The 9,030-nt window shown below is 49.7% G+C and overlaps 1 protein-coding gene and 1 long non-coding RNA gene across 3 annotated transcripts in view; one reads left to right on the top strand and one right to left on the bottom strand.

Annotated features, from left to right (window-relative positions):
• The window catches only part of SETDB1 (SET domain bifurcated 1), a 13,112-nt gene extending 12,871 nt beyond the window's left edge, over nt 1–241 (bottom strand). The window contains exon 1 of one of the 2 annotated variants that reach the window (XM_019528274.1): nt 136–241. The gene's annotated coding sequence lies outside the window, so the exon portion shown is untranslated. The remainder of the gene's footprint in view (nt 1–135) is intronic. The other variant, XM_019528257.1, reaches the window with a different exon arrangement.
• An 88-nt stretch (nt 242–329) lies between these two features.
• LOC109305262 lies at nt 330–7,903 on the top strand. Its single transcript, XR_002099603.1, has 2 exons — nt 330–584; nt 5,838–7,903. It is a non-coding gene; the product is annotated as an uncharacterized LOC109305262 (long non-coding RNA).
• The last annotated feature ends 1,127 nt before the right edge of the window (nt 7,904–9,030 follow it).

The following is a 9,030-nucleotide window of genomic DNA, read 5'->3' as shown; positions in this document are numbered from 1 at the left end:
CAGCCCTTAGGCCCCGCCCCACGCCCCGCCTCTTATTTCCTCCGGGTGCCCTACAGTCCCCGGCCCCGTCCGTAGCCCACTGCAGCGGACCCCCCGGTCCCCGCCAGCCCAGTCGCAGCCCCCGGCCACGCTCACCGCTCCCCGCAGCGAGGCTGGTAGTGGCCGGGCTTGTTTCCAGAGCGCTGCACTAAGGGGCCCCGACACCACTTCCGGCGACGGTGGCCCGAGCAGACAAAACCTCCCCTCGGGAGGCGGGCGCGAAGGCAGGGGACAGCACTACGCAGGCGCGCTCGGGCGGAAATACCCTCGCGGCGCCAGCGCGCATGCGCCAAAGCCGGTTACTTAAAGGTGCAGCAGCTGTGTTTGGTGTCGGTCGGTCTGATTGCAGGGAGGAGGGTTCTTAAAGGGGTAGTGTAGGGGTCGAGGCATTGGGAGCGTTAAATAACCTGCCCAGGGTGATAGACTGAGTCAGTGGCAGAGCCAGGAATGGACCCCAGGAGTAGCTCCTGCCTGGCCAGCTTAGGCACTTCCCCTGAAGTCGCTGGGGACCATTCACTGGAGAGGACCAAACACCAGACCCCAGGGTAGGTTCCATGCAGGGGGTGCATCCTGCCCTTGCTACAGAGCTTGGTCTGCTCCGGGGTAACAGCCTACTGCTGCTGCTAGTGCAGGGTCTCTTCTGTGGGCTTGAGCAGTCTGGACTCCACATCCCAGATGCCCTGGGTTGCAAGCCCCTGTAGGCCCTGTGTCATGGGTGTGGGGCAGTACCTGAGCCCCCTGTGCAGAGAAAGAAGAGACTCCCATGTGGTGGATGCCAGTCACCTCCTGCAGAGCTGCCCATTGTGATGGGTGCAGCAGAATATAGTGGAAGGCACTAGGTCCCTGCACCCTACCCAGACCCCAGCTTCTCCCACCTTATCAGACTGCTGTGGCAGGGGATGCTCACCTCCCCAAGGTCGCACAAAGCTGGCATCATGACCTCCTCCTCTGCAGGCTATGTCCTCAAAGCCGGCACAACTGTAGGCAGAGTTGAAAGCAGGGGATCATCCCTCTGCTGTAGCAACAGGGATGACCGGGATGGTAGGAGCCTGAAGAGCTCACTTCAGGGAGCCTGACTGCCAGCTACCCACCTGTGTAGGCTGCCGATCAGTTGATTTGCTCCTCCTCCCAGGTGGAGGTTGGGATGGCACGGTAGGGGTCCACCACCAGCTTGGCGCACCGCACCATCATGGCCATTAAGAAGAGGCACATGAGCACGACAAAGCCAATGGCAAAGCCTTTGTCTACGTCAATGTACGGCTGCACGGTGGCGCTCTCCATAGGGCCCTGGAGGCACTCTCACACCTGGAGCAGCCCCTGGGGCCTGGTTGCTGCCTGCAGGGCACAGTAGGGGATGGAAATTAGCACTGCTGAGTGGGGACACAACTGTACCGGGGAAGCATCAGGTCCCTGCCACAGCCTGGTTCATCATGGGAATGGGAGCACTGTGGCAGAGCTAAGTGGCAGCGCTTGCTGTCTCCATTGCCCATTATCTCTAGCCCCAGGTGAGAAGCATGTCCTGACACTCCCAGGACAGTGAGCTCAGCCCCTTGCAGAAGCAGCTCCCAGGGGGATAGGGGATCCCTGCCTGCTGTACCAGCCATGTGCCTAGCCTCTTGGCAAGGGACAATCCCTACCCACTATGCCTCTCTGTAGTATTTTTCCTTAGTTAAAAAATTAGTGAAAACAAAGCTGGTGTTTTTTGAGCAGGGCTTCAAGCCTGTCAAGGGGTGCCTTGAGTCTAAAAAGGTTGAGAACCACTGAATTAGCTTATAAGGTGCACCTCTACCCTGTCTTTTAGCACTTACGTATGGGCATGGGTGCTCAGGAATAGGTGAAGTTCCCTGATGGGTTACCAGGGCCAGGTAAGGCAGCTGAGATGATGGGAGATAGGCGATGGGAACAGCATCTTGAGTTAAAAGTGGCAGAGTGGGGAGCTTCTCACCAATCTGCAACCTGCTAGGCTATGGCCCTGTGCCCTACACATGCCTCCCTCTCCTGCTTTAGCCATCTGCCCTTCCCTGCCCCTTAGTCAAGGAGAGAATTGGAGTAAATTAGAGCAGCCTTCAGGCTGCTCCTTCACTCAGCTGCTTGCGGCCCCAGGGCCAGAGGTGAGCAGTGAGCCTGGCAATGCTGCAATGCATCCAGGGCTGAGTCTGGGGAAGCTCAGGCAGGGGATGGACTTTGGTTCTCTTTTGGATGTTGCTGCTAGATCTCCTTGATCCTTAATTATAACTAGGGCTTCTTTGGCAATCCTTAGCAGATTAGACTGGATTGAATTGGATAGTATCATGTTATCAGGAATTGGTTTATTAAATGCTGGCATGTTCCAGTTATAGATGAGGCAAGTCGTTTAACAGTGAAGGTGCTTGACCCCTGAGACCAACAGCTGGGTAGGAAGGCTCTGATCCAGACTGGAGCCTTGCTGGAAGACCAGGTTAAGCAGCCAAAGGTGTTGCTATCTCTGCAGGAGTTCCAGGATGTAACGCTAAAGTTCAGAAGAGATGATCTATTGCAGGGGTTTGAAACCCCCCCATGCACAGGGCTGGATCTGAACCGGCAGGTCGGCAGCGCTGGGTCATAAAATCATAGAATCAAAGGACGGGAATGGACCTGCAAGATCACCAAGTCCGGGCCCCCGCCATGGGCAGGAAATTATTGGGCTCAGACAAGCTCAGCAAGGTGCTTGTCCAGTCTCATTTTGAACATCTCCAAGATGAGGTGTAGCAGCCCCCACACTTGGCTTGCCTTGCCCCCAGCTTCTTAGCCCCTCCAGCTATGAGCTGGGGCCCATGGGCCATATATTTGACACCCCTGATCTAATGGATACTTTTGATCTTAACAAAAAGGGAACAGAACTAGGAACAACAGCCTCAAGCTGCAGCAGGGGAAATTGAGGTCGGAAATGAGGAGGAACTTTCTGGTTCTGAAGATGGTGAAGCATTGGAACAGGCTGCCTAGAGAAGTGGTGGAGTCTCCATCCTTGGAAGTTTTCAAGAGCAGGTTGGACAGACATTTGGCTGGAGTCATTTAGTCAGGGATGCTCCTGCCTTGAGTAGGGGGCTGGACTAGATGTGGCCCTGTGAGGTCCCTTCCAGACTAACTTTCCTATGATCCTAGGATCTCTCACAACCCCTTTTCTGTGATGTCAGTTCAAGGTGCTTGGCTAGGGTATGTGGATAGGATTAGGTTTGTGCAGGTGCCAATAAGCTTCATTATCTGCTGGAATCAAGATAACAAGCTTGTATTTCTGTATTACAAGGCAATGCACAAATGTGGTGTGAAGGATCTGAGGCACTGTTGCAGGCTCACAAGTGCGAGAGGTCCATAAAGGCTAGGAATGGGCACTGCATTTGTCCCTGAAAACGTTTTGCCCATGTTTGTCTTGGGATTGGTGTGTATACACATCACCTTTCCCATTGGGGTTTAGCGAGCAGCTAAATGTACTGCTGCTTTTCTGCCATTGATTCAATTATATAATCCCAGGCCATCTGTTCAGACGTATTTTGCAATGTCTTGGGATAAACTGTTAGTGTTTCTCATCCCATTGACCTTTTTAGGATTTATCCCAGGACAACAGATGTGTTTGTTGCACAATTGTGCTTTGTCCCAGGATAAAATGATTTATCCCTGGAGGAATACAATGTCTGTTTGTAGCCAAAGAAAACTCTACTTTCCAGAACAGGCAGGTAGTGTTGCCAACTCTCATGATCTTTGGCATCGTTCTTAAAGTCTACGCTTTGGGAATGTGAAAAACTTAGGTCTTTTTTTTATCTCTAATATTTATATTTTTATATATATAAATAAAAGAAAGATAGGTTTTTTACATTCCCGAAGCGTAGACTTTAAGAACAATGCCAAAAATCATTAGAGGTGGCAATAGTGGACAGGAGGCAAAGTAGAGGAGCAGAGCAGCAGATCAAGCAGGGGAAGAGGATCCAAGTGACAGGGTGTATGACTTACCTTATGGCAGGCCTGCCATTCAGTTGGCCCCACTGGACTAACTGAATCAGAGAAACATCAGCTTTCATGCACACAATCTCACTTCATCAGATGCTGATTGAGCACTTGCTCATGAAAGCTGATGCCTCTCTGATTCAGTTAGTCTGTAAGGTGCATGTCTGCTCTGCCTTCTGCTACGTAGCTGCTACTTCAGACCCATGAGTCTGCCTATCTCTCTCTTCCCATAACAGGCTAAATTTTCCCAGTGAATTACAGAGCCTTTTACTAAACAAATCGAACATTTACCACCAAAATCTAGGCCTAGTCTACACTGGAAAGGACAGGCCTGTATAGCAAACTGTTCTGGTCCAGCTGTGGGTTATTGCTGTAAAAGAATACAGCTCGTACCCATTTGTGGGAGGAAATAAGCCATGCTACCAAGGGGATTTTTTTTTTTTTGAGTGCTCTATGACTGCATTCTCTCTTGACCTTTGACTAGGTGAATGCAGTATCTTTCTTTTTGCACTCCTGACAGGGCCTGGCAGGCAAAGCTGTTGGGTGTAGATCAGTGGTTCTCTACCCTTTTAGACTCTACCACCCCACCTTGTGAAATGCCAGCTTTTTGCTCTCACTCATTTTTGACACCAGAAAAATACTAGAGCAATTCTTCTGGTGCAAAGAGCTCAGAGAGCCCACAGCAGGGCAGAGCATTTGTGACACTAATGGATTCCTATTTGAAATCTCTGGGTGTGTGTTGTGTGTAAGTGTTTGTACACCTACCAGGGCTAATACTGCGTGGCACCGTTAAAAGGATCTCTTGGCACCCCAGGGTACAGTTGAGAATCACTGGTGTCGATGCATGGAGCAGGCTTTAGCGCTTTGGACTGTTGATGAAAGCTGTTGATTTGAAGCTTCAAGTATCGAGCCCAGAAGCGTGTCCTTTGTGACTTTGTTATTGATCTGCCATCCTTTTGGTGATGGTTGCATTTTGGGCCCCTATATTCTGTGCGAATGAGTGGAAAATGGCTCTTCTTTTAGCCTTACTTCTTTCCTTATTTTTGAAATTCTCTTCTAAACACAAAAGCATCAGCTTGTTTGCTAATAATTCCCCTACAGCAGTGATTCTCAGCCACGGTACTGTGACACCCTAGTGTATCTTGAGGTCCTTTCAAGGGCACTGCAGGGTGCCTCTCAATGTTAGCACTGGTCACTGTGCAAAGGTGATTTGTGAGATTAACCCAGAGATTTCAAAGAGGAATCCATAGCGTCACAAATGTTCTACCCTGCTGTGAACTTACTGCCTTGATATTTTTCTGAAGTCAAAAGGCAAGTGAAAACTAAGAGCTGACCTTTTCCAAGGGGGATCTCAAGTCTATTGAGGGCTGCCTTGACTATAAAAAGGTTGAGAGACACTGCCTTATGGTACTGGAAACGTAACTGTGACTGTTTCTGGCTATGTGGGAAACCAGAAAATGAAACTTGATTAGAGAGAGAAAGTGAAACTACTTAAGCTGAAATAAAATATAAAGAACTACAATAAATAACATTAAAAAGTAAATAGAATTTTAAAATGTCTTCACAGTCTGAGGTGTCACTGGCAAGACAGTGAGCTGTATGTGTATATACATACAAGCATTTAGCTATATCAATCTATTTTTTCCTATGCAATTTCCTGTATGTTTAGAATTCGGCCCATTTGACACACAGTACATATGTGTATGTCTTTTATTTATTTATTAATATTTGTTTGTTTACATATATGTGTGTGTGTGTGTACATATGTGCACACACTTGTATACGTGCATGTAGATGCATACAACTTACACATTACATCACATATGTTATGTATCAAACAGGTCTACTTCTAGACACAAGACAGCACGTGAAGAAGCAGAACCCACAGCAAGTCACTGAGTACACTGAGATTATACCAGTGTAATGTAAGCTGGGCTTCCCTCCGCCTGCCTACCTGTTGGGCTTTCAGTGACCCTGCATGTTCTTTTCCTACCTTGAAGGGTCTCCTGGCAGGTCCCATCCTCTGCTCTGGGGCACAAAGCTGCTGTTAACCCTGGGTGCTAGGAGCAGGGCAGCAGGTCCGTGGCGTCCCTGGGTGCTGGCCGTGCTTGTTGTCCCAGGCACTTCATGAATACTTCAGGAACACGCCGGTGTTGGGTTTCAAGTGCTTCCAGTAATGAGAGCAAAATGATCTCGCAGATTCAATTCTAGCCAGGGGCTCTGAGAAAATATTTCCACAAGTGTCTTTCCACAGCCGTCAGGAGGTGAGCTGGCTGGGCCAGCTGCCTCTCAAACTTGGATCACCCTACTTTGGACAGCAGGAGGTGCTGATGTGTTGTTTCCTTTCCCCTGCCAAGGGCCCGATCCTGCAGAGACAAACACTTTCACCCAATTACTGGGCCGTAAGACTGGACTGCTGTATAGCGCTGCATGGCCTCAACTCCCACCCATCCGAATGGGAGATGAAAGTACTCAGCATTTGGCAGGACTAAGCCTTTACTTGGGCACAGCTGGAATTATTGCACCATTTTCTTGCTTGAATCAAGGAAGAGAAATATACTTCAAAGTATTAAGGGTGAAGAACATCTTTGCATAGAGGAATGGTCCAGAGCCTGGTTCGCTGGGTTACCTGTATTGCTATGGTGGCATCTTTCTCTTTTGGTTTTGCTTGGAAAATGCTGGTGGCAACCAGGAAAAAAAGGAACAGGAACAGCAATTGCCATGATAAGTAGCAACGTGACCATGGCAGCAACTTTCCATCCTCATGCTTCAGGGCATCTTTTGGTCACCAGTGGTGGGGTCAGGAAGGAACATCCCTCCTTCCTCACTCCTTAGTGGTAGGATATAGTGTCTTGACAGGAGTCGTAGGAAAGAGGGGTAAGCACTGTCTTTAGAACAAGCCTCCCATTTTCAAGGGAAAAAAGGACTTAGGGCTAGTTCTAGTTACCATTAAGTGCCTGAGTATAATCCTAGTTTGCCCCATTCATGGCCCTGGAAGCCAGGTAATGTGGAAGGTGTGTGAGTGTTTCTCACTGCTGCTTGTGATTTTAGCCTCGAGGCGTGGTACAGAAGTAGATGCATCCGCGGTTTTTTAGGGACTTGAGCAGGGTGGAATAGAATCGTACCCAAGAGCTGGAATAGGATTGGACCCAGAGTCTCAGCTCTGTTTTGGAAGGGAGAATGGATTTAGGGTCCTCAGCCTCTTCCATGGGGGATTTGGCCTCGTACTAGACCAGGCTTTATCAAGCCAAGGCCTCTGGGGTAGCAAAGTCCTTGGGGGAATCCAGGTCCAGATGATTACACAAAAGCTGCCAGATAAATAGATTAGCTTCCGTATAGCTGGATCGGCAAGAGCAAAGGTCAGTGTGTCAAGAGGGACAGGTGCTCCTGGAAGACCCCAGGGAATTAGCACTTGCTTTGCTGGATTTGGGATGCCAGAGGCAGGGGAGCTCAGCACACTGGTAATTGCGCAGGTGGGAATACACAGGGCCCTCCCCTCCAGCCCTCTCTGGGTTCATTTCAAAGCCACATCAAAAGCCACTCAGAAGACAAAGCTTTCTTGCCCCAGGTGCTGTACCTACCCCTCAGGGGAGATACTTCTGGCATTAAAATTGCTGACAGAGTAGCCAGGAAGGAAAACTGAGGCGGGGCTGTTATGCAAATAGCATAAATACCTGCTTGATGTTAGGTAAATAACATGGAAATAGACTTTTGCTTATTGCTTTTAATCTTGTGTACTTTCTTGAGTTTTGCATTGCCTTCAGAAACTCCATTTTGTATTGCTCTGTAGTGGGAGGTAGGTGCTTGACCTTTTACTCTTTTGTATGCTGTATGGGTGAGAGTGTGTTTGTGGGAAAGGAAAACATCAGCTGGTGACTGGCTGAAGAACGCAGACAGACAAAAGACCGAACAAGAAGAATCCATCCCAGAACAGCGAGAGAACAACGACAACTGACCTTCAAGAAAGAACACAGCGATAACCCAGCAAAAGCCCAGGGGACTGGGTGAATTGACAAAGCTATAAAAGATGGGGTGAGATGTATTAATTTTGAGTCTTGTTCTGCGTGTCATCCTGGAGCATCGGTTCGTCTGACAAGATGGACCAGCAGGCACCTGGCTCCCACTTGTGATCAACTTTGATGACCGCTGAGTTGATCTGAGCACCAATAAGACTGATAATGCATACCAGCGCAGAACAGAAATTGGGGTATGAACGTGGTGTGTGGGTATGTGTGTATAAAGCGCTTAATCAATCAACGTGGCATCTTTCCTTATCCTCCCTCATAAGGTCTCGCTCGTGATTTGAGCAATTGGCAATTTGTGTAATGGCGCAGGTGGGGACAGACGCACACACCTGCTAACTGCTAGTAAGAACAGGCAGGGCAGGAACTCACCGGCGTGTTACAAAGAAGAGGCATTGGTGGATATGCAGGGACTTGAGCAGAATAGCTTTTAGGTGCCTAAGTCCCTTTAGCCTGGGGGTTGACAGTGCATCTGTGCTTCAGCATCTGGCAGGATGGAAGCTGGAGCCGTTTGAACAGCTCCTCCCAAACAGAACCAGCTCCTAAGGGAGAGCTCGTGGCCACATGCCCACAGGAGCCACCTTCACTTCCACCCCTGCTCTGTTCCCATGATGTATTACCGAGGATGATTTGTAGTGTGCTTATCACCAAGGCAACCAATGATTTATTTACATTAAAACCACACCGGGGAGGGCACTCCTCTAAGCCCAGGCAGTATCGTGGCAGCAGCTGCCACCAGCCACATTTGAGAGAACACCGGAGTAACAGAGGAGAGTCAGTGTGCCAGGTGCTCAAGCAGGCACTGACCCCCAGGCCATGGGGACACCCACTGGGGGCAGTTTCCATGAAGAAGCCCTCTGTTTCCAGCTGCCTACGGGCACTGCCTGGGTGCAGCACAGAGGGTGCCCCGGTGGGTGGGATCTCCAGGGAGCCTGAGGCTGCTGGAGGTAGCAGTGCCCCAGCCCCAGGGATGATTTGGTCTCAGGTGAGGGGGAAAGGCACGAGCCCAACT

The sequence above is a fragment of the Gavialis gangeticus genome, unplaced genomic scaffold (genome assembly GCF_001723915.1).
Source record: "Gavialis gangeticus isolate Ggan-Ray unplaced genomic scaffold, GavGan_comp1, whole genome shotgun sequence".
NCBI classification, from domain to species: domain Eukaryota; kingdom Metazoa; phylum Chordata; order Crocodylia; family Gavialidae; genus Gavialis; species Gavialis gangeticus.
The sequence above is the reverse complement of the archived record's forward strand: the minus strand, read 5'-3'. Positions and strand labels throughout refer to the sequence as shown.